The sequence below is a fragment of the Suncus etruscus genome, chromosome 7 (assembly GCF_024139225.1).
Source record: "Suncus etruscus isolate mSunEtr1 chromosome 7, mSunEtr1.pri.cur, whole genome shotgun sequence".
Lineage (NCBI taxonomy): Eukaryota > Metazoa > Chordata > Mammalia > Eulipotyphla > Soricidae > Suncus > Suncus etruscus.
This window is the reverse complement of record NC_064854.1, coordinates 40,131,070-40,156,767: the sequence shown is the minus strand read 5'-3', so window position 1 is coordinate 40,156,767 and position 25,698 is coordinate 40,131,070.

The following is a 25,698-nucleotide window of genomic DNA, read 5'->3' as shown; positions in this document are numbered from 1 at the left end:
ACAGGCTCACATATATACAGTTTTTATTCCATCTGTAAGGAAACAAAAAGCCTCTATATTCGTATACTTCATCTCCTACTTTTGGTCCCTAAACACTAGGTGTGTGCAAATAATACCCTTTCTTATTTCTGTTTTATCGATGGGAAGGAAGTACAATTTTCAAATCTGTTTCTATTTGCTTTTATTTTTTTTATTTTGACATAATAGGTCAGAGGATGAATGAAATTTTGCAGCAAAACAGATTTTCAGTAATTGATAGCGGGGGATTTGAATATTAGGATAGCTGTAAATATGGAATTCAAGAGTATTTTTTTTTCATGTATCTGGCATATAAGACTGCAACTGAACAGAGAAAAAATTCATTCATGAGCCAAGGAATCAGCTGGGATGTCAACAAAGATAAGGATGTCAACATTTCATCTACATAACTTACTCTCAGTTTTTGCTTTCATCATTTTAGGGATTGTCATCTATATCGCCAACAGAATATACCATTTTATAACATACGTGTATACTAAATGATATATACTACATGGACTATATATGTATATTATATTATATAGTGTACTAACTGTAAGTTTTCTACTGTTCACTTTTTTTTGGTGGGGGGGGGTCACACCTGGTGACGCTCAGGGATTACTCCTGGCTATGTGCTCAGAAAATCTCCTGGCTTAGGGGACCATATAGGATACCGAGGGGTTGAACCGCTGTCTGTCCTAGGCTAGTGCGGGCAAGGCAGACTTATTACCGCTTGCACCACTTCTCTGGCCCCTACTGTTCACTTTTTACTTGATAATTTGTTGTGGGCAGTGAGAAGTGTAGTTAGTTAGCTATTTAAACTCTGGTACCACATGGATCCCAGATAACTATGAGGTGTAACCTTGGAGGATTCTAAGTACCATCTGATGTGGCCTGGGTGGCTCATTGCCTTGCAAAACCCAAACATTTGTGTAACCATGAACTTCTGCATTGAAACACCTTGCATGGTTGGTTGAGTATTGTAAGGAGTGGTCTCTAGGTCTTCTGAACAGTACTTGGGATACCCTTCTCAATGTGTTATGTTGAAAATATTTAAGTTATGGGCCCAGAGAGATAGCACAGCTGCGTTTGCCTTGCAAGCAGCCAATCCAGGACCTATGGTGGTTGGTTCGAATCCTGGTGTCCCATATGGTCCCCCTGCCTGCCAGGAGCTATTTCTGAGCAGACAGCCAGAGTAACACCTGAGGACCGCCGGGTGTGGCCCAAAAACCAAAAATAAAAATTATATATATATATTTAAGTTATTTTTCAAGTAATAATAGCTCAGTTTTACTCCTAGATTACTTCTATATTCAAGTTAGAAATATCATTTAAATCTAAACTATTTTAAATATTTTCTATTTTTTAGGTTAATAAAAATTAGGTTATATTTAAACCACAATACTTTTAAATTCTTGCTCAATTTAAAATTATTTAAGAGGGTCTGAGCAATAGTAGAAAGGTCAGGGTGTTTGCCTTAAATGCAGTTAACCAGGGTTTTATCCTTGACATCCCATGAAGTTCCCCAAGCATTGACAGAAGTAATTTCTGAGGGCAGAACCTGGAGTTACCCCCTGAGCATTGCAGGGTTGGCCCTAAACAAAACAAAAATTATTTGTGAAATTTTATAATCCCATATCCAATATGCAGGCTTTTACATATTTAATGGGAAAATCTCTTAACTATTATATTCCTCATCCTGCAGTTCTATGACATATAACAGGCACTTACATATTTAAAACATATAAAAGGGAAAGTAACTCAATAGGAAAGTAAATACAATAAACAAATTCCACTCTTTTTACTAAATAATGAGAACTACTCAGGGTCTGCTTCTACTAAAGTAGGGCTTTATATTTCTAAAACCTTAGCAACTTAGTAACTTACAGCATATCATTCACACATGCAATTTAGAAATCTGAGTTTGATGTTCAGTATGACCTTCATAACTTGTTTAGCAAATACATTTGTTAACGAGGCCTTTGGAAGCACGTCATTATACATATTCTGAGTATTTTTTTCTAATATATATACCCCATACTTGCTGATTCAGTGGGATAGCACTGAAAAATGACAGTATTCAAAAGCACTCTGGGAGCCAGACCACCTGTGAAGGCCCAACAAGGCCCTAGTTTATATATTAAGCCATAAGATGTGTAAGAAAAACAAGTCGAGGGAGAAAGACATTAGTGGTTAGATCATACCATGCAGACTTGACAGGTGGATTACAAATGTCCTCTATCCCACACCCTGACTCCTGGAGAGACTTAAACCACTATGATAGAAGAGAAAGACCCTGGAGATATGAGTAATCAGAGGCCACACCTGCCAGCTGAACAGTCCCAGGAATAATGAAAACTGAAGGAATTCAAGTAACATGAGCAGGTTGGGATAAGAGTTTAGGGAAATCCATAACTACATAAAAATAAGTGTATTTTAAATTGGTCTGAAGAAGACGTTAGAACAATAATTTCAATATAAATGTTCTGAAAAAAATCACAACTGAGCAGACACTTGAAGGGTGTCTGTTGGAAAAAAATGCAAGAACTAATTCAAACAGAAATAAAGGAGCTAAAGAATATGATAGGAAAGAAGCTTTCTAATTTAATTCATTATAGTTTTAAGAGTTTTTCTAAACTTGTTTTGAGTAATACGAGGTATAAATTGATTTAAACAGATACTAAAGGCATATCATCAATTATATGTGCAATGCCAATTTGGTAGTCATGGATCAATAAAAATTTTCTCTAATTTTACTTTTATGTATGTAGACCATAAAGTTTGACATGTGTTTCTATTTTCCTCTTTATCAAATTTGAGATCATTGAAAGCTTACAAAGGTAAACATGGAAAATTCTTTCTTTTGCGTATGTAGTATGTCTAGCTTCATATCACTGTACAGTATCACTTGTTTCTGACAGAAATCAGACTAGAGAGAAAAAAGAAATAAAGACATATCTCAATGCCAACATGAATACTCCCTTAAAGTAAAGGGAACAGGAATATTGACATACATTCAAAACAGGGAGTCCAAAATGCCTAGTTAAAATAGATTACATATAAATACATTTGAAAATGTATTTAAAATGTTCATCTCTCTCCACAGTTTCGTGCACTTTTGCACAGTAATTCTATATTTCTAAAAGGTAATGTATTTTTTCTTGCATTTTTTCCCTTCACACAAATTTCATATTAAAGCAGATATCTGGGATCAGTGAGTATTATAAGTGGACGACCTGTGTTCAGTCTTGATCGCCCCATAGTATCCTTCTAAGCACAGCCAGCACTAAACTCTCAACACAGCTAATTGTGTTCTCAAATTAAAAGCAAAACCAAACAAAGCAGAGATCTGATTGGAAGACATCTGGATCTAAACCTAGATCTACACCTAGCTGTGCATCAGATTCTGCAGTCAGAATTCCACAATGTCTTTATAGATAGCTGTATTCTCATACTCTAGCGTAGGCAGAAAGAAGGCAGGCATAATGAAAAACTCACTAAAGTTACTTTCTGTAGAGTGTATTTAAGATTGAAACCAAATAAGGTTTTTTATATTGCAGAAAAATATAAAACTACATAGAAATCCTCTGTTACTTTCAAATATTTAAAGTCTGTATGAAAGATAATTTTTTATTGTTTAAAATACTGCATTCTATGGGGCCGGCACGGTGGCGTTAGAGGTAAGGTGCCTGCCTTGCCTGCGCTAGCCTGAGACGGACTGTAGTTCGACCCCCCCCCCCCCGGCGTCCCATATGGTCCCCCAAGCCAGGAGCGACTTCTGACCTCATAGCCAGGAGTAACCCCTGAGCGTCACCGGGTGTGCGCCCCCCCTCAAAAAAAAAACCCAAACCCCCCAAAATACTGCATTCCAGGGGTCGGAGAGTTAGCATGGAGGTAAGGCGTTTGCCTTTCATGCAGAAGGTCATTGGTTCAAATCCTGGCATTCCATATGGTCCCCAGAGCCTCCCAGGAGAGATTTCTGATCTCAGGAGTAACCCCTGAGCGCTGCTGGGTGTGACCCAAAAACCAAAAATAAAATAAAGTAAAATAAAATAAAATAAAATACTGCATTTACAGTTATAACTAGGAATATTATTTTGAAATGGCTTTTTTTCTTAAGCACCTGTCATTACCATTCTTAGTTTTTTTGGCTTTTAACAACTCACTTCATTTTCCAGTGATTGCTTGGTATATATTTTTTCTGGTTAATTATTAGTTCAGATAATATTACAGCCTCTTCCAACTCTCTTATTCTCTGATCTCTACTTATCTAGTTAGAGCATGTGTGAGAAAAGGTAAAGTAACCCAATAACTTCACTGATACTCTTATCTGGTCTCTAGTTCTAAAACTGACTAGTCCTTTTCAAAATTTATTGCTAACCAAATGCCTTAGAATTTCTGTTCTGTTATTGTAGAAACATTCATTATTAATAGCAGAAAAGACATTGTTTTGATCTTTCAATGATAATAACTTAGAAAATATTTATTGAGTGCTTATTCTGGCAAGACATTAAAGATATGCAAAATCATAATCATCTTCACCTTAAGGAGCTTAAGAGAAATATGACATATTTATGGATTATCATAAATTAAGGACTAATAAAATGTGATAAGAGAAGAAATTATTCTTATAAATATTTTCTACAGCATAAAACATTTGAATCTTTGAAATGGCTAGAATTTCAAAATAGAAGTTGAAAGATAAAACATATCATTCAAAAATAGCAACAGAGACAGATAAATTTCCAATCATTGTATCTTTATATTCTACCCTAGTATACTCACTATTAGTATAAAGTAGTCATCAAAATAAATGTTTCATGAAAGAGAAACCATGCTCAAAATTTTTTATCTCAAAATATATTTTAATATTAACATTCACTGTATTGTTGTTTGATTATTTAAATAGTTGCTATTATATGATTACTGCATTTGTCTGAAAACAGCAACACATAAAATAATTTATCTACTTTTACCTCCAAAATAATTCAAAAATATTTATAAAATACCACTGATTTTGCATATAAATATTTATAAAATGCTTTTGGTAACTCCTTTCAAACTACTGTACTGAAGATGATCAATTTTTTGTAAAATATAATTAAAAGATTGTGACAATTTCATATTGTTTTCAATATGAAAGTTTTTAACTTCATAAAAGATTTATGGTATGATTATTTTCAAATTAATATGAAAGGAGCTTAAATATACTATTTAGAGGCAATGCATAAGAAACATCACAATCATTTACATGATAATTTTTTAGAATTATAAGTTTACATAACCAAGTAGAAGATATAGCCATGGCACAAAAAATGCAACATACACCTTTAGAAAAAGTTTAGAAATTAAAAGGCCATAATAAGGTTTTGTAGAATTCTTGTAGAATTCCTTTCTACAGTTACTGCTTGGTCCAGGGGTTGCGTCCCAGGTTCAACTGTCACTACAGTGGGATATCCAAGGGGCATGTTCAAGTCAGTAGGGATATTCAAAAGGTTGGGGCCCAGCTCAAACTGCATTACATTAACAATAAGGGAGAATACAGAGTTGATGTTTTGAATCAATAATGTATGTGTATGTGATCTTTATTAAAACCAATTAAATCAGCAACTTAGAACTTGATACCGAGTCTGAATCAAGAAAATGAAGAGAATGAAGAGATCAAGAAATCAAAAATAAAAGAGGCAAAATGACTCGTGCAGGTGGCAAACTAGACTCAACAGCTTCAAACAAGGAATAGGTTTTTATTTATTGAGCACAGTTTCTGTTCTTCTACCCTGACTCTCAAACTCCAGACACAGTGATCCATAGTTTCCTATAACCAGATATATAAGAATATCTAGTGCAAAGGCTATTATTAGCACCAATATTAGTGCAAAGGCTGGAATATTTACCAAACACAGTGGCCATCAGCTGGTAACCACTCAGCAAGCATCTTTATGTATAGTGCTCAATCATTGAAGGTAAGCTATTCTATTTGTGCCTGGGGATTTGAAATCCTTAATGTGAAATAAAACCAAATAAACTTATTTCATCAGGGAACTATCCTGACCTTGGGGTTATTACTATTATTTTATTTTTGTTTAAATAGTGTTATTTACAAAGCCTGCTCTTAATAAAATTGCTTTAGGCATTCGAATTCCAAGAACAATACTTGTACTACAAGTGTGACTTTTCCACTCTACCAATATCCCCCAATTTCTCACCCCTAGCCTTTCCATTAGTAGATGCAATCAAATTTACTTCCTACTACTTGTTACAAAACTGAAAATGAATTGGGGGCCGGAGAGATAGCTTGGACTGGTAAGGCATTTGCCTGCCATGCAGTAAGGACGGGTGGACTCGAATCCCGGCATCCCATATGGTCCCCCATGCCAGAAGCGATTTCTGAGCGCATAGCCAGGAGTTGACCCCTGAGCGCTGCCAGATGTGATCCCCCCAAAATGACAAATGGATTGGTCAGAAAATAGACCAATAAAGTCTATTTGTGATCACGTATACTCTCATATATTTTACTAAAATCTTCTATGATATATTGAGCTGAGTGGTGCTAGTTGAGCCTTTTGTGCTATTGTTTTTGTCATTATGCTCTGGTGGATCTTTAGACTAACCTTTTCCTTCAGATTTGCTGTGTTCTAACTGGTTTTCTATACTATGAAATTTGGAGGTGTTATATATGTGGCTGTGTGCTCAGGAGCTGTGAGCTAGATCGTTTATATGTTGGAAGAGGTCAGGGCAGGGCTGCCGTTAGGCCTTTCTGAAAGCAGAAGTCATAAAAATTATTCTGGGCCCCAGTTTCTTAGCTCATTGACATCAGAGTTCCTTTAACATAATTATCAATACACTTAGTGGATGGAAATTAATATCACATTAGGTTCTTTCATAATATAGTATTACATTAAGAATATTCAAACTTTGGGCCGGAGAGATAGCATGGATGGTAAGGTGTTTGCCCTTGTAGGCAGAAGGACAGTGGTTCGAATCCCGGCATCCCGTATGCGTCCCTCGAGCCTGCCAGGAGTGATTTCTGATCTAGAGCCAGGAAAAACCCTTGAGCACTGTCGTGTGTGATCCAAAAACCAAAAATAAATTTTTTTAAACAAAAACCATTCAAAAACTATTCAAATCAACCATTATTTAAAATGACTGTTCATTTAATAAAAGACTTAAAATGTGAAATTTTGTTCTTTAATTTTTAGTCAAAAATATTCATGGTAAAAACAATGATAATTCTATGCACCACAGTATAAAACTCATAAAAGTAAAAAACAATTCTGCAGTAAAACCAGATTCCAAACACTATATTTAGGTGCTGACCTGGTTAATCAACATATCATCTTTATTACACTCATGGCTCTCTTTCACCACCAAGTGGCAGCAAAAGCTTGCTAATAATAGAGGATTACAACTATGCCCTTTTATTTGATTGATATTTTCATAGTTATAGTTTAGGAAAGAAAGGACTTCATAATGGGATTTAAAGTTCATTCTACAGTAGGTGTAAAGGAATGGAAGTATAAAAGAAAAAGACAGAGAGGGGAAAGGATATGAATAGGATATCTGCTTTACCACTTATCTTGGTCAAGGACATGAGATGGACATGGGATGCCAATTCCAAGATCAGCACTCAGTGCTGAAATGAAATCTTTTCTACATTTTGTTATAGTGTATACAGAGCTAGAGGAAGACCTGCTAAATAAAATACGTCAGAGAGAGAAGGACAACTATAACATAAAAACTACAAGATGATTTCACTCATACCGGAATATAAAGTGAACCACAGCAATCAATGAAGTACATTAATATAACAAACCCTAGGACTGGACCAAAACTGAGATTAGGGAATAGAGTGTGAGGAACAAGAAGCCGAAGAATAAAAAGGAAAGACTAGAAATAAACATGAGGACATTGGTTAGCCCTTAGAGTTTGTGGAACTGCATTTAATGTTGCATATCAATGCAAAATGAATACTCTTAACTCATTACCTCAGTTACAATCAGAATGAAACAAAAACCAGAAAATATAAAACCCATGCAGTCTAAAACACAGTCTTCACCAACATAACCATCATTTGATTGTTTGTGGCAGGTTTCCACTGCATTTATATATTTTTTACCATATCAAGCAACACTTTTTCTGCTACCCACCCTTCATCCTGTGAATTCTCAGTACACTGTCCATCAGTTTGCTCACAGCCTCCAGCTCCTCCTCTTCCTCCTCCTCCTCTTCCTCCTCTTCCCTCCTCCTCCCTCTTCCTCCTCCTCCTTCTCTTCCCCTCCTCCTCCTCTTCCTCCTCCTCACTCCTCCTCCTCCTCCTCCTCCCTCCTCCTCCTTCTTCTTCTTCTTCTTCTTCTTCTTCTTCTTCTTCTTCTTCTTCTTCTTCTTCTTCTTCTTCTTCTTCTCCTTCTCCTTCTTCTTTTCTTCTTCTTCTTCTTCTTCTTCTTCTTCTTCTTCTTCTTCTTCTTCTTCTTCTTCTCCTTCTCCTTCTTCTTTTCTTCTTCTCCTTCTTCTTCTTCTTCTTCTTCTTCTTCTTCTTCTTCTTCTTTTTCTTCTTCTTCTTCTTCTTCTTCTTCTTCTTCTTCTTCTTCTTCTTCTTTTTCTTTTTCTTCTCCTTCTTCTTCCTCCTCCTTCTCCTCCTCCTCCTTCTTCTTTTTCTTCTTCTCTCCTTCTTCCTCCTCCTCCTCCTCCTTCTTCTTTCTTCTTCGTTTCTTCTTCAATTTTTTGGGGGGCCACACCCGTTTGACGCTCAGGGGTTACTCCTGGCTATGTTCTCAGAAACCGCTCCTGTCTTGGGGGGATCATATGGGACGCCGGGATATGTGTGTGTGTGTGTGTGTGTGTGTGTGTGTGTGTGTGTGTGTATCGAACCATGGTCCATCCTAGGCTAGCACTGGTAAGGCAGATGCCTTACCTCTAGTACCACTGCTCCAGCCCCTCCTCCTCCTTCTCTTTTTCTTTTTCTTTTCTTCTTCTTCTTCTTCTTCTTCTTCTTCTTCTTCTTCTTCTTCTTCTTCTTCTTCTTCTTCTTCTTCTTCTTCTTCTTCTTCTTCTTCTTCTTCTTTTCCTCTTCTTCTTTTTCTTCTTCTCTTCTTCTTCTTCTTCTTCTTCTTCTTCTTCTTCTTCTCCTCCTCCTCCTCTTTCTTCTTCTTTTATATATTTTTATTTAAGCACCATGGTTACAAAAGTTCATAATTGGATTTCAGTCATAAAATATACCCCCCCCATTCACCAGTGCAACTTTCCTGCCACCATTGAAGCCCATTTCCCTCCCGAATCCCTGCTTGTCTTTGAGACAGGCATTGTATTTTTCTCTCTATCATTGTCATGGTAGTTGTTCTTTCATGGTAGTGTAGTTCTTTCTCTAAATGCACTTACCAGTCTGTGTGATAAACTTCATATCATGGGCTGATCTTTCCAGCCCTCATTTGTATTATCTCTGTATTATTATTATACTGTATTTGTGTTTCTGTATTATCTCTGTATTATTATTATTATACTGTATATTATGTTTCTTGAATCCCACACGAGTGAGACTCTTCTGTGTTTATCTTTCTCCCTTTGATTTATTTTATTCAACATAACAGTCTGCATATACATCTATGTATAGGCACATTTTGTGACTTCAATTTTTCTAGCAGATGCATATTATTCATTGTATAGTTATTCCACTGTTTCTTGAGCCATTCACCCATTATTGGGTATCTAGGTTGTTTCCAGATTCTGGCTATTATAAATAGTGCTACTTTGAACATAGGAGTGCAGAGGGCATTATTGGATTGTGTTTTTGTGTTCCTAGGGTATATCTGTATGAGTGATATTGCTGGATCATTTGGGAGCTCAATTTTCATTTTTTAAATATAATTTTTATTTTGATCATAGTGGCTTACATATTGTTGACAATAATATTTTAGGTACATATTTACATAAGATCAGGGGGGGTTCCCATCCCCAAATTGTCCTCCCTACACCTCCGTTTTTGTCCTACCTCTCATTTCCTCTTCCCTCACCCCCAGGGTGGCTAGAATATGTGGTCCCCTCTGTCTCTAACCTACTAATTAGTAGTCTTGCATCAGTTTGGTCTTGATGCCTCCCTTATTTTCCCCTCTAAGTAGGGGCAGGGCTAGCTAGTTCAAGTTGCATGGTTTTGCCTGAAAAAGAGAAAATAAATAAACTGGGGTAAGAGTTTAATACCCCGAAAATGGGCAGAATCCTTCTAGAGGTTCTCATCATCGATTTGGGAAATGAAGGAGAAAAAGAAGGTGAAACACTCCACCATTACCAAAAGAAGTGTCAAATATCCAGTGAGGACTCCAGCTATAACGATAAGCACCACAAAAAAAAAAAACAGATAAAAAAACAAAACAAAACAAACAAAAAACAAACAAAAACAAACAAACAAAAAACACGCCGTGGTCTTGAAATAAGAAACATGGCGTAGCACATAACAAAAGAAAAGAAAGGAAGAGAAAAAAAATAAGAATAATTGGGGACAACAATTTCAATAATCACATCCAAACTGAGAAATCGACCAAAATAGCTAGGTAAATAAAAATAATAATAACAATAATAAATGAAGGTAAGATATATATATATATATATATATATATATATATATATATATATATATATATATATATATAAATAACCAAGGTTTTGTGTTTTTTGTATTTTTGTTTTTTTCCCTCCTGCCCTGGCACAGTAAATATTGGGGTCATTCGAAAAGGAATTCACTTGCCCTATGAGATATGGGGTTTCTCCGTCCTTGGAGTATACTGTCATGGGATCAGCTCTAGTCTTTGCTCAGGATCATTACTCTCCCGGTGGTGTTTTTTTTTTTGTTGTTGTTTGTTTTGTTTTTTGGTGTGTGGAAGACTTCTGCTCTGTCCAGGGTGATACAATCAGAGCTCTGTGTTTAGAGGTCTCAGTATCTGTACAGATCCTGAGGTGGGACTTATGGTGAAGTCAGTCTTTGTGAATCTAGAGGTTCTGTTACCTCAGTGCCATTTTAATCCATCTTCTGTGGTTGGTGATCTTGGTCTTTGCACTGAACCTAGAAGGCATCTAGGATAGCGTCTTTCTTTGTTCTTCCAGAAGCCCCTTTCCGTTACAATTGTCTCTGCCGGACCTTTGGAACTGGGGATCATGCTTATTGTGCAGGTCTTAGTTCAAACCCTAGACTAGGGCTTTTTTATTGGTCCCAAGATGTATACTGTATGGTCGTGGTTCTAGCAGCCAGTCATCTGTAAATCATGATCTTGGCTTTTGGACCTACCAAAGGGTGCCACGTCTTCTGGTTTTGTCTTGTCGTTAGCTGATAAGGTAGGCTAAACTGCTCTAAGGTCAAGTTGTTCACATTTTCCTCATTGTTGGGATATCATGTTAGAGCTGGCCCTTGTTGTTGACCCTGCAGTATTAAGGCTGTCCCAGATGGAGTTTGTTTCTTGCAGCTGTTGTGAAGAGCTGTGCCATTTCTATGTCTGGGATCCAGGGTTCAAGGCTGGATGAATGATATCTAATCACCTGAGGTCTAAGTTGATTCCACATGACATATTTTCAAGGTAGGAGATATCCCTGTATTGTAAACAACTATGAGTTCCTATCTCTAGTAGATAAGAGCTCTTTTTTTTTTAATATGTAAGATTTCCCCTTTATTTAGTGTGCCTTTGCAGGGGGAAGTGGTGCTCCATTATATGTCGGAGTATTTGGGGTGGACAGAGTGGATAACAGAAATAGGTCACATACCCAAAAACGATTAAAAAAAAAAAAAGGAAATAAAAGTGTATGTGCCCACAAATGTATATGTAAGGCAAACATTTAAAAAATAAATTAATTAAAAAAAAAGAAATAAAATGAGTTAGCAAAGTTTTTAAAGGACCAAAGTGGTGCAAAAGACTACTTTACATTTGGGGGAGAACAGGTAAAGAGGTGGTGGATTACAGGTCTTACGTCTATGTTGGAAGTACAGTTTTTCCATTGTCTTTTGGATTTTTCTTGTGGTGTGTGGGTTCCCAGGCATCTTCCAATCACACCCCTGACCCTCTTCAGATTGGTAAAAATTTGCGGCAGGGAGGTCTTGGAAGAGTTCTTGCATTGGGGATACTATTGGACCTAAGTCCGGTTTCAAGAAACAGTCCACGTTAGGGGGAATTGGTAGGGAGGGTCTCGCAGCATGAGTCCACAGGGGAGTTGGCTGTCTTTTCTTGCAGGAGACGAGGTGTGGGTTCAGCTGGGTGTCCCCTCGCCTGGGTGCTGGGTACTGGTTCATTGGGTAGGAGGTCGATCTTGATGCCTAAAAGATTAAGGACTGAGGGTGGAGAGTTTTAATATGGTGGGAGATCTGGATGGGATTGAGGGGTGAAGGGATAGTTGGATTTCCAGGGGGGAGAAAGGGGAAGGTATATGGGAGGGGTATGAAGGAAGAGAAAAGAGAAAATACCGTAGAAAGAAAGGGAGAAGAGAAAGGGAAAAAAGTAAAGAGAAGAATAGAAGAGAAAAAGAAAAGAAAAAAAAGTAGTGAGAAGAAAGGAGAGAGTAGCAAGGGAATGCTGGTTTGGTTGAATGTTTTCGATGACTAGAGCCTGTAGTTTGGGTCTGTAAGTCGCAGGTACTGCTTTGGTGGTCTGACTGGTCACGTGCTTCAATTCCTAAAAGAAGGTTTAACCTAGAGATAAAGTGTATGTTAAAGAGTTTTCTCGTGGCCATCTCGTAGTGCAAGCAAGGTATGGTATCTCGTGTGGTATCCCGAGTTGCCATCTTAGTTTGTCCGCCCTTTGTATCTAAGGGCGCCTGTGGACAGAAAAGCTGAGAGGTTATTTAAAATATAGTAAGGTAAAGGGATGAAAACGTAGTGTTATGGTATGTTGCCATTGCATTCCGTGATTTCCCGTGGTGTTCTATACTTGTGTTCCTGTTTACGATCTCTAAGGGATTATTGTGGGCCTTTGTTGTAAAAGTCTGATTACATACCTGTTCTCTCTATGTTGCTGTTTCTGTTGTTGCTGTTTTCTTTGTGGTATAATTTGCAGTCAAGAGTTTGCGTTGTTCCTTTTTCATGTATTTTGGACACTGCTCCCACGTATATGTTGACTATTACAGTGTTCGGAGTTTCCACCCTGTTAAGCACTGTTATATGATTGTTAGGTATTAGATGTGTATAAAATATATGTTCTAGGTGTTTCAGAATAGTGCTACCATTCTGTGTTTATCTTTTGTCTTCTGGCTTACTTTGTTTAACATAACATGATCTAGGTCCATCCACGTTGCTGCAAAGTCTGTGATTGTATCATTTCTAACTGCCATGTAATATTCCATTGTGTATATGTACCACATCTTAATGATCCATTCATCTGTTGTTGGACATCTAGGTTGGTTCCAAGATTTGGCTATTATACTGAGTGCTGCGATAAATAGTGGGGTGCATACGTATTTTGGAATGAATGTCCTTCCATCTTGTGGGTATATGCCTAGGAGAGCAATTGCTGGGTCAAATGGCAGCTCAATTCTGAGTTCTTTGAGCACTCTCCAGACTTTCCTCCATAGGTGTTGGACTAGGGGGCATTCCCACCAGCAGTGGATGAGAGTTCCTTTCATACCGCATCCCCGCCAACAAAGGTTGTTTCCATTATTTTTGATGTGGGCCATCCTCACTGGTGTAAGGTGGTATCTCATTGTTGTCTTGATTTGGATCTCCCTGATGATGAGTGAAGGTGAGCATGTTTTCATGTGTTTGTTGGCCATCCTTCTGTCTTCCTCAGAGAAGTGTCTATTCATTTCATCTCCCCATTTTTTTATAGCTTTGTTTGGTTTTGGGGGTCTCAGCTTTCTGAGTGCTTTGTATGTTCTAGATATCAGCCCTTTATCTGATATGTCGAGTGAAAAGATTTTTTCCCATTCTGTTAGCTGTCTTCTTGCATTAAGTAGGGTTTCTTTTGCCATGAAGAAGCTTTTTAGTTTGATGTAGTCCCATTTGTTTATATTTGATGCTAACGTTCTTGCCATTGGTGCTCCATTCTCAAAGACCTTTTTGATATATAGGTCTTCGAGTGTTCTGCCTATTTTATTCTCGATAAACTTTATGGATTCGGGTCTGATTTCGAGGTCTTTGATCCATTTTGAGTTGATTTTTTGTATAAGGAGTAAGGTATGGGTTGATTTTCACTTTCGTACATGTGGTTTTCCAGATGTACCAACACCATTTGTTGAATAGGCTTTCTTTGTTCCATTTCAGATTCTTGCCTCTTTTATCAAATATTAGTTGGCTATATACCTGGGGGTTTATGTCTGGGAATTCTGTTCTGACCCACTAGTCTGAGGTCCTGTCTCTGTTCCAGTACCATGCTGTTTTGATTACTATGGCTTTATAGTATAGTTTCAAGTTAGGTAAGGAGATGCCTCCCAGCTTCTTGTTTTTCAGTATTTGTTTGGCTATCCTGGGTCTTTTGTGGTTCCAGATGAATTTTGTGAATGATTGTTCTAATTCTTTAAAGAATTGTGTCTGGATTTGGATAGGGATTGCATTAAATCTATATAGGAGTTTGGGTAGGATAGTCATTTTGATTATGTTAATTCTACCTATCCATGAGCATGGGGTGTTCTTCCATTTCTTTAGATCGTCTTCAATTTCTTTCTGAAGTGTTTTGAAGTTTCCCTGATATAGGTCTTTCACTTCTCTTGTAAGGTTGATTCCTAGATACTTGATATTTTTTGATACTATCTTAAATGGAATTGTATTTTTAATCTCTCTCTCCTCAACTTCATTGTTTGTATATAGAAACGCTACTGTCTTTTGTGTATTGACTTTGTAACCAGCCACTTTGCTGTATTGGTTAATTGTTTCTAGGAGTTTTACTGTGGACTCTTTAGGGTTTTTGATGTATATCATCATATCATCGGCAAACAGAGATAGCTTGTGTTCCTCTTTCCCAATTTGAATTCCTTTGATTTCCTTCTCTTGTCGGATTGCTATTGCTAGGACTTCTAAGGTTATATTGAATAAGAGTGGAGAGAGTGGACAGCCTTGCCTAGTTCCTGATCTTAGTGGGAATGCTTCTAGTTTCTCACCATTGAGTATAATGTTGGCTGTAGGCTTTTCATAGATAGCTGTAACTATCTTGAGGAAGATTCCTTCTAACCCTATTTTCCTGAGTGTCTTTAACATGAAAGGATGCTGGATTTTGTCAAACGCCTTCTCTGCATCGATTGATATGATCATGTGGATTTTGTCTTTCATGTTGTTGATGTGGTGTATAATGTTGATTGATTTGCGTATGTTGAACCAACCTTGCATTCCTGGTATGAATCCCACTTGATCGTGATGTATGATCTTTTTGATGAAGTGCTGGATTCGGTTTGCTAATATTTTATTGAATATCTTTGCATCTATGTGCATTAGTGAGATTGGTCTGTAGTTTTCTTTTTTGGTAGTGTCTTTGCCTTCTTTGGGAATGAGTGTGATATTAGCCTCATAAAAGGAGTTGGGGAGGATTCCTGTTTTTTCTATGGTTTGGAAGAGCCTATGGAAAAGTGGTAGTAACTCTTCTTGAAATGTTTGATAGAATTCACCTGTAAATCCATCTGGGCCTGGGCTTTTGTTCTTAGGGAGTTTTTTAATTACATCTTCAATTTCCTCTGAGGTGATTGGTCTGTTTAGGATTTCTAGATCTTCCTTTTCCAGTCTTGGAAGAGGGTGTTTTTCCAAGAATCTATCGACTTCTACTGGGTTCTCTAGCCTAGTTGAATATAGTTGTTCATAATATGATCTCATGATATGTTGTATTTCTTGGGGTTATGTTGTAATATCTCCCCTTTCATTTGTGATCCTACTGATTTGGGTGCTTTCTCTCTTTTTTTTTGGTGAGTTTTGCCAGTGGTTTGTCTATCTTGTTTATTTTTTCGAAAAACCAACTCCTGGTCTCATTGATTTTTTGTATTGTTTTCTTAGTTTCTATGTTGTTTATTTCTGCTCTGGTTTTTATTATTTCTTGCCTTCTGGATGTGGTTGGATTTCTCTGCTGCTGTTGTTCCAATTCTTTGAGGTGATCTTTTAAACTGTTGGTTTTGTTATTTTCCTGATTCTTGACATAGGCCTGTATTGCTATGAGTTTCCCCCTAATTACTGCTTTTGCTGTGTCCCATAAATTTTGACATGTTGTCTCTTCATTGTCATTTGTCTCAAGGAATCTTTTTTATTTCTTCCTTGAGTTGTTCTTTGATCCAGCTGTTGTTGAGCAGCATGTTGTTTAATCTCCAGGTATTAGTTTTTCTCCATTGCTTCTTCTTGACCTCAATTTTGAGCTCTGTGGCATAGTGATCTGAGAGGGTACTTCTAATGATCCTTACCTTTGTGGTCTTATATAGGTTGGCTTTGTATCCTAAGACATGGTCTATTCTGGAGAAGGTTCCATGTGGGCTTGAGAAGAATGTGTATTCTGCTTTCTGGGGGTGGAGGGCTCTATATAAGTCTATTAGCCCTAAATCTTCTAATTTTTCATTCAGAGCTCTTATTTGTTTGCTATTTTTCTGTTTGGTGGATCTGTCCAGTGGTGATAGTGGAGTATTGAGGTCCCCTGCTATTATCACATTTCCCTTCATGTGTTTCTCCAGGTTTGCCAGTAGTTGCCTCACATATTTTGCTGACTCTACATTAGGTGCATAGATATTGACCAGGGTTAGTGTTTCTTGATCTAATGTTCCCCTGATCAGTAAGTAGTGACCCTCTTTGTCTCTGATCACTTTCTTGAGGTTGAATGCAATTTGGTCTGATATAAGAATGGCTGTCCCTGCTCTTTTTTGTTTTCCATTGGCCTGGATAATTACTTTCCATCCTTTTATTCTAAGCCTGTGCTTATCCTGTATCTGTAGGTGTGTTTCTTGCAGACAGCAGAAGTCCGGTTTATTTTTCCTAATCCAGTTCTCTACTATGTGTCTTTTAATTGGAGAGTTTAGTCCGTTAACATTTAGGGAGATTATTGAGAGAGAGGATTGTTGTGTAGTTGTGTTGTGTAGGGTGGTTTTTGTTACAATCGGGGGTTTGGATTGTGTAATTCGTCTTTGAGTAAGTCGTTTAGGATCGGTTTTGTTTGCACAAATAGTTCAAATTCGTTCTTGTTTGAGAATGTTTTTAGTCTATCCTCCCATATGAATGTAAGTTTTGCTGGGTATTGGACCCTAGGTTGGAAATTTCTTTCATTCAGTCATTTAAATATGTCATTCCACTGTCTTCTTGCTTGAATTATTTCGAATGGGAGATCTGGTTTGATTATTATGTCCCTACCTTGGTACTTGAGGTTTCCTTTCTTCTTTATTGCTTTAAGGAGTTCCTCTTTCTCTTTGTTTTTTTGCCAATTGGATTACCATGTGTCTTGGTGTTTGTTTATTAGGGTCTATCTTATTGGGAACTCTTTTTATTTCCTGTATTGGCATTGCAGTTTCCTTCCAGAGGGTGGGGAAGTTCTCCGCTATTATCTCTCTGACTACTTGTTCTTCCCCTTTCCCTACTTCCTCCCCTTCTGTTATACCCACAATTCTTAGGTTGTTTCTTTTATCCTTGTTCATTAGATACTGGACCTTTCCTTCCAGTGCTTTGCCTTTTATTTCTTTGTTGGTTTCTTGATCATTTTTTGTTTGCAGTTTTCCTTCGAGTTCTTCAATGTGTTTCTCCAATTCTGTGTTTCTGCTTGTAAGGCTTGTTACTTTGTCTTTTAATTCCTTCACTTCTTTTTGTATGGAATCTCTCATGTTCTTCAACATTTCTTCTTTAATTTGGCTGATTCGTTCATCCATAGATTTCTTATACTCGATATCTAGGGTTTCTCTCATTTCTTTTATTAATTCTTGCATTTCCTTCCTCATGGCTGCTTTTACGTCTTCATCGCGTGGATCTGTGCGTTTTGGTGGACTTGGAAGCTTGCAAGGGTTTGTCACCATATCTCCAGATATTAGTGATCTCCTTGATTTACGCATATTTCTTTGTATTTAATGGTGTGTTTTAGAGTGCTGTGCTTCTAATTTTCACCTGTTTTGATCCCCTGTGGTGTGGGAGTGGGTTCCCTCCCTGAGGGTGGTTCTAGAGGAACTTTTGGGTGAACTCGCTGAGGTTTGGATCCTCCTGTACTCTTTATGTAGCCTGGTTAGTTGTTTTCCCCTTTTGTTGGCAGCTAGTACTGGCCCTTTTCTAACCACAGTGGTGGGGGGCACTGTTGAGCCTAGCTCTTTCTCCTCTCCTCTACTACTTGGAAGTCAGTCTTCCTCTTTATTCCTGTCAGCAGGTGTAGTTCTGCTCCTGGCCACACTGGTTGTGGGCGCTGTTGAGCCTGACTCTCTGTTCCATCCCTTATCTCGGAGTCAATGAAGCTCTGCTCCTCCGAGTTTCCGCGGAAGAAATTCCCCCAGTCAAGCCCTCCCGGTAGCTGCTCTCAGCCCTTGGGGGGGGGGCTCAGGCCCACTCTGGGGCTCGGGGCTAGGTTGCTCTAGGTTACCTAAAGGTCCAGGGGGCAGGCCCAAGCTCACCCAGTCTATTCTTCCCACCTGTCCCAGCAGGGCAGGTGACTCTGGCCCACTAGTTACTAGGGAATGTCCTCCTCTGTCTATGCTCGGGTCAGGTGGGGTGAACTCTGGGGCCTGGAAATTGAGGCAACGGGTGTGTGGTCTCTGTGCCAACAAGCTGGCCTCTGCAGTCTATGGGGGGGGGGGTCGCAGGCAAGGTGGCGGCCGCGGATGTCTCCGGTTGTCCACGTGTGAGCGCCCTAGGAGAGTGCACTCACCCTGGACGCCGGGGGGGGGGGGAGGATGGTGTCAGGAGCGCGGGGGTCCCTACTCCCCGGTTGGAGCGGCTTCTGCAGTCTATGGGGGGGGGGGTCGCGCGCAAGGTGGCTGACGCGGATGTCTCCGGTCATCCACGTGTGAGCGCCCTAGGAGAGTGCACTCACCCTGGACGCGGGGGGGGGGTCAGCTCAATTTTCATTTTTAAAGGAATATTCATATTGTTTTCAAGAAAGGCTGGACTAGACAGCATTCCCACCAGCAGTGAATAATAGTTCCTTTCTTTTTGCATCCATGCCAGCACTGACTACTCTTGTTCTTTGTGATGTGTGCCAGTCTCTGTGGCATACATGATATCTCATTGTTGTTTTGATTTGCATCTACCTAATAATCAGTGATGTGGAACATTTTTTCATGTGCCTTTTGGCTATTTGTATTTCTTCTTTGAAAGTGTCTGTTCATTATTTTTCTCCCCATTTTTGGATGGGTTAAATGTTTTTTCTTGTTAAGTTCTGTCAGTACCTTGTATATCTTGTATAGGTATTAGCCCCTTATCTGATGGGTGTTGTGTGAATCATTTTTCCCATTTTATAAAAATTTCATTTTATTTTGCTTTTCTTTTTGACTTTCAGTCACTCTTTTGCTTTTCCAGGTCTTTCTTTCACTCTTTTAATTACCCTCCCCTAATACATTCTCAGGGATGAAAGGTAGACGTTAGATTTAAGAAAATTGAAGATACTCTCTTATTTTTTCAGTAGGTCTCTGTGTTTCTGAGTTTTTTTTTTTTGTTTTTTGTTTTTTTTTGGTAAAGCAAGATCATTTTTATTGAAAAAAAAACTTATTTAGAAACATGCAGAGTTGGGGGAAGGAAAGAAATGCATATTCAGGAGAGAACAGGATTTTGAAAGACCAAGCAAGAAAACAAAGACATAGAAGAGCTGGAGCGATACTATTGTGGGTAGTGCACTTGTCTTGCATGAAGCCAACCAGAGTTTGATTCATGGCATTCCATATGGATTCCTGAGGACTGTCAGCTGTGGTTTCAAAACCAAAGCCTCTCTACCCCCCAAAAGAAAGCAAAGGCATGGAAATAAGTAATTAAGGTATTTAAGGGAGAACATAGAAATAAACAGTAAACCTCTGTATTTCTGTTTTTATCCTGTTTCACTATGTTCTATTTATGTCTTATACAAACAAGTCTACATAATTAAAGAGAAAGAATTGGGGTGTATATAGCAAAATTAAGAGAGATTGAATAAATTGTGATATGCAAAATGAATTAAAAGGATTTTTTTTTTTTTGCCAGCATGTCGATGTTTGAATGTAGGACCTCACATATGTGGTGCTTGTGCTGAGCTGCTGAGTCAAATCACCAGCCCAAGTTAAACAGTGCTCAGGATGGAGAAGTGGGGCCACTAGTTATTTTTGGCTGATTGTGCATGTAGCATAACATAAGAGTCTGGATATGCTATGCTGCTCGGGCCTTGCTGTGCCAGAATATTTGCACAATCTTGGTGGTACTGTTGACCTTCAGAACTTCACCTGGTAATGAAAACAAACCATGTGGCTTTGAGTATCAAGCCAGATAGAGTGCATCCAAGGCATCCACCTAAAAACGCAACTATCTACCACCTTCAAAGTCACATTTTATTGTGTAAAATATTTAAGTACCTATGCATCTTTGAACATATTTGATTAACTTTTGAAGATATTTACTCCTGTGTAAAAACATTTTTAATTGTTGTGTCTATTTTTTTTAGCATTTTTATGACAGTAGTTTGTCTACTGATATTTATAGCTAGGTATAACTTAAGTTTTACCTGCATTTAAATTTTTTTTTTGTTTTTGTTTTTTGGGCCACACACATTGACGCTCAGGGATTACTCCTGGCTATACACTCAGAAGTCACTCCTGGCTTGATCCACAGGTCTGTCCTAGACTAGCTCTTGCAAGGCAGACACATTACCTTTAGTGCCACCGCTCCAGCCCCGCATTTTAAATTTCCTTTCCTTTCCTTTCCTTTTTCCTTTCCTTTCCTTTTTCCTTTCCTTTCCTTTTTCCTTTCCTTTCCTTTTTCCTTTCCTTTCCTTTCCTTTCCTTTCCTTTTTCCTTTCCTTTCCTTTTTCCTTTCCTTTCCTTTCCTTTCCTTTCCTTTCCTTTCCTTTCCTTTCCTTTCCTTTCCTTTCCTTTCCTTTCCTTTCCTTTCCTTTCCTTTCCTTTCCCTTTCCTTTCCTTTCCCCTTTCCCCTTTCCTTTCCTTTCCTTTTCCTTTCCTTTCCTTTCCTTTCCTTTCCTTTCCTTTCCTTTCCTTTTTCCTTTCCTTTCCTTTTTCCTTTCCTTTCCTTTCCTTTCCTTTCCTTTCCTTTCCTTTCCTTTCCTTTCCTTTCCTTTCCTTTCCTTTCCTTTCCTTTCCTTTCCTTTCCTTTCCTTTCCTTTCCTTTCCTTTCCTTTCCTTTCCTTTCCTTTCCTTTCCTTTCCTTTCCTTTCCTTTCCTTTCCTTTCCTTTCCTTTCCTTTCCTTTCCTTTCCTTTCCTTTCCTTTCCTTTCCTTTCCTTTCCTTTCCTTTCCTTTCCTTTCCTTTCCTTTCCTTTCCTTTCCTTTCCTTTCCTTTCCTTTCCTTTCCTTTCCTTTCCTTTCCTTTCCTTTCCTTTCCTTTCCTTTCCTTTCCTTTCCTTTCCTTTCCTTTCCTTTCCTTTCCTTTCCTTTCCTTTCCTTTCCTTTCCTTTCCTTTCCTTTCCTTTCCTTTCCTTTCCTTTCCTTTCCTTTCCTTTCCTTTCCTTTCCTTTCCTTTCCTTTCCTTTCCTTTCCTTTCCTTTCCTTTCCTTTCCTTTCCTTTCCTTTCCTTTCCTTTCCTTTCCTTTCCTTTCCTTTCCTTTCCTTTCCTTTCCTTTCCTTTCCTTTCCTTTCCTTTCCTTTCCTTTCCTTTCCTTTCCTTTCCTTTCCTTTCCTTCTTTTCTTTTCTTTCCTTTTCTTTCCTTTTCTTTTCTTTCCTTTCCTTTCCTTTCCTTTTCTTTTCTTTTCTTTTCTTTTCTCTTTTTGGTTTTTGGGTCACACCCGGCAGCGCTCAGGTGTTCCTCCTGGTTCTATGCTCAGAAATCGCTCTTGGCAGGCTCAGGGGACAATATGGGATGCCGGGATTTGAACCACCGACTTTCTGCATGCAAGGCAAACACCTTAACCTCCATGCTATCTCTCTGGCCCCGCATTTTAAAATTTCAATTACATACATTTCACAGTTATTTTACTTAATAAATAAAATAATTTTGGGTATATTTTAGTAATACAGATATATTCTTTGTATCAATAAAGTTGTGAAAATTCCTGCTTATTCTCCATGTCAGGGTTCCAAAATTTGCATTTATAAAGTATTTATTTATTTATTTGGTTTTTATCGGGCCACACCTGGTGACGCTCAAGGTTACTCATGGCTATGCGCTTAGAAATCGCTCCTGGCTTGGGGGACCATCAGGGATGCTGGGGATCGAATCGAGGTCTGTCCTGATTCAGCCGCCTGCAAGGCAAAGGCCATACTGCTGCGCTATCGCTCCGGCCAGTGTAAATTCTTTGTTGTACTCTAACAAGTGCATCATATACTGTATTCTTGTTTGAGTTTTTTTCCTTAGGATTCCCTTTCTTGTATACCTCGGCTCCATTCTCCTCAGCCCAACAGCTTCTGGTAACTACTCTGTGCTGTCCCCGAGTCTCAGATTAATCATAAATCATTAGTCCTATTTAGCCAATCTGGTCCTTAGCTATCTCCTTCATTTGCATTGTCTTTTTTCCTCTTCCATATTAGCAATCAATGCATTCTTTTTTATATAGGAAGAAGGAAATTAATGTATTCTTGACATAATTTTGAAAATTGTTGTCTAGGTAATATGGTTGATATACACAATTACTTTACTGCTCATAGTGCCATCAATGCTCTACCAATTTTCTTTTACTTTTTGAAAAATATCTAATGCTTAAAAATTTTTAATTGTATGCATTGGACTAAAATTAAAAATAAATTACTAAGATTATATTTTCTTCTGAAGTATTCTATTTATACCATAGACTGCTTTAAAAATTCAAATATTATCTTTTATTTCTATCATTTTTTTAGTTGTGGCGTTTTTGTTGTTATTGATTTAAAAATGAATTTTTCCTGGTGTTTGCCAGTGGACTGCATGGATAGAAAAATCTTTGTTCTAATTATTTTTCACCTGATTAGCATTTTCAATCCTTGCTTCAGGCCTTAAACTGATGGCTGGAATAATGACCATAGCTCTTAGCTAAATACTTATCCAAATAAATATTTGTCATTTATATTACACAAGTCTAAAAATATGTATGCTATCACTTCTTAGAGGAATTAACTATAAATTACTTGCAACATGCTATTTATATTCTCTAAAAAAATGGGCCATAAGGTCTAACCAATTCCACAAAGGTACAGCTTTCTTAAGTTTCTTAAGTTCTGGTCTGAGTCTAATCGAAGTTCTACATTTTCGTATGCCTTACTGTTCTGCTTTTATCTCTGATAAGTCTTCATTTGAAAGAAAAAGTCCTCATATTTGGAGCAGATGGTTACAAATACACTATGAAGAAGTGTAGAAAGGAAAAGAAATAGAAGATAAGAGTAATGTCACATGTAAACACTGAAGTCTTATGTTCCTGAGGTCAGGAGCACCTTGATCTTCTAGCCAGTTTCTTGGATTCTGCCTTGAGGAAAGTTCTCATGGTTTCTGAAAGAGCAATGATTTAGAGTTCCTCTTTATAGACAACTGTAATATGACTTTCTTTACCTGCTATCATGGAACTTTTAGCTGGAAACTTTATGTAAAGTGTTAGGTTCTACTAACAAGTCATAATCTTAATTCATAAATATATTACTGCAGTCTTTAACAAAATCCCCTTATATTATTTGCCATAATATATTTAACACATGTTTTGAGAAAAAACTCATTAAAACAGTTGTATTTTGTGATTTGGATCTTGTGCTTATATTCTTTCTAAACCATTATTTATGGCAAAATGAAGATACAATCAGGAACTCTCTGTGATAAAAATGATTGTACTTTTCATATTAATAGCATTATTATAGATTTTCTCATTGATGTGTATCTTACTATAGTAGTTTGGGGCATATTATTTCATTAACTAATTAAATTATTTTAAAATGCCATTAATTAGGCTCTACTATTATCTTTTCTTGACACAGGAGTGAGTAAAGAGTAACCATGTAAATTAGGATCAAACAACTAATTAGACCCCAGTAGGTGACTTGTGTTCTTAATTACCATAAATCACAAATACCATAAATCAGGGACTTAGAAATGATTATTCGGGGGTAAGCATTACTACTACAATAGTAATTGTAAGTAATTGATAATAATAGTAAGATTGCCTCAAAGCAGAAAATGTAGCTTAGACATTTATTTGGTGGATTTTTCTAAAGAAGATTAATGCTGGTATTAATTCTTCTGGAAGGATTTTCCTCCTTCTAGAGGTAGGTATACAATCTGGTCTTAGGACAGATTTGGGGCCTTTAAAAATATTCTCAAATAATTTTTTTTTATGTCTTTCCTAGTTGCACTCACAGACAATATGCTTTTTACTGAAAATATGTTCTTCATAGGACATTTTTGATAAAATCTTCCAATTTACGATATCATTTAAAATTTTGACATGAATTCTACATTTAGATTAGATTAGATTCTAATTAGATTAGGATGTAGATTAGGTTCTACATTTCTTAAAATTTCTGAACCACAGTGATATTGCTGATCTATGAAACACTCCTTTTTATGCTTTTTGTTTTTGGTTTTGTTTGGGGGCAGGTCAGACAGTGATATACTATATTTGGTCTAAAAATCACTTTCTGACTAGCAAGAATCTAGACAGAAACTTGTTAACCTGATCCAGACATGCAATAGAACTAACATAAAGTACAGAAATGATATTACTTCATTAAGATGATCATATTAAATATTTTATTTTGGTGTGTTATCTAACTATACAGTAGTTCTTATAATATTTTCTAGGTATACTTTTAAGCCATAGTTTTTTTTTCTGCTATATTCCTTTATTTAAATTCAAATCTCTGTGTGCTTGTGTTAGCAGTTTTTTCTTTTGTAATAAAAGTATAACAAGAAATTCTCAAACTATTTGCTTATTTCTCCTATTCAGATAAAAAGAATTATGTATTCCTCCCTAACCCCCCTGGATATCTACCTTCCTTAAGTAAATGAGAAAATGCCATCAACTGTATTATGTGGTATAAATGTTATTCTGATATAAATATTTGTGTTTATAGGGGTACAATTCCACATCCACCTCCAAAATATTAAACTACCTCTTCCAAAAGCCCTTGGAACCTTTTAATCCCTCTCCTGTGATGCCTTAGTTCTGGGTCAAATTCAATTCAAATTTTGTTCTTTGTTCCCTTGCTTTGTTTCTTTATATACCACATATAAATGAAGTCATCTGATATTTGTATTACTGATAACTATTTCACTTAGCATGACATTCTGTAGTTCCAATATTGTTATTACAAAAGGAAAACATTTTTAAAAAATAACTTTTATTGTGATCATTATGAATTACAAGTTTTTCACAGTAGTATTTAAAGTGAATAGTGACATTGAATCAGGCGTATTCCCCCCAATAATGTTGTCCTCCCTCCAACCCTGTTCCCAGCATTCCCCTCTTTTGTCCCCCGGACTGCTAGTATAACTGGTCCCCTGGTCCCCTCTGTGTATAGCATGTTGAAGATTGGGTATTGATTCCGTTGTCATTGACTTTGGGTTTTGTGTTTAAGACTGATTATTTTTTATTTCTACTCAATGTTCATACTACTGTTTGATTCTGGTACCATCCATTTCCCCAACCCCCTCAATTTATGAGGTAGAACAAGATGTTCAATTTATGTGGTTCTGTT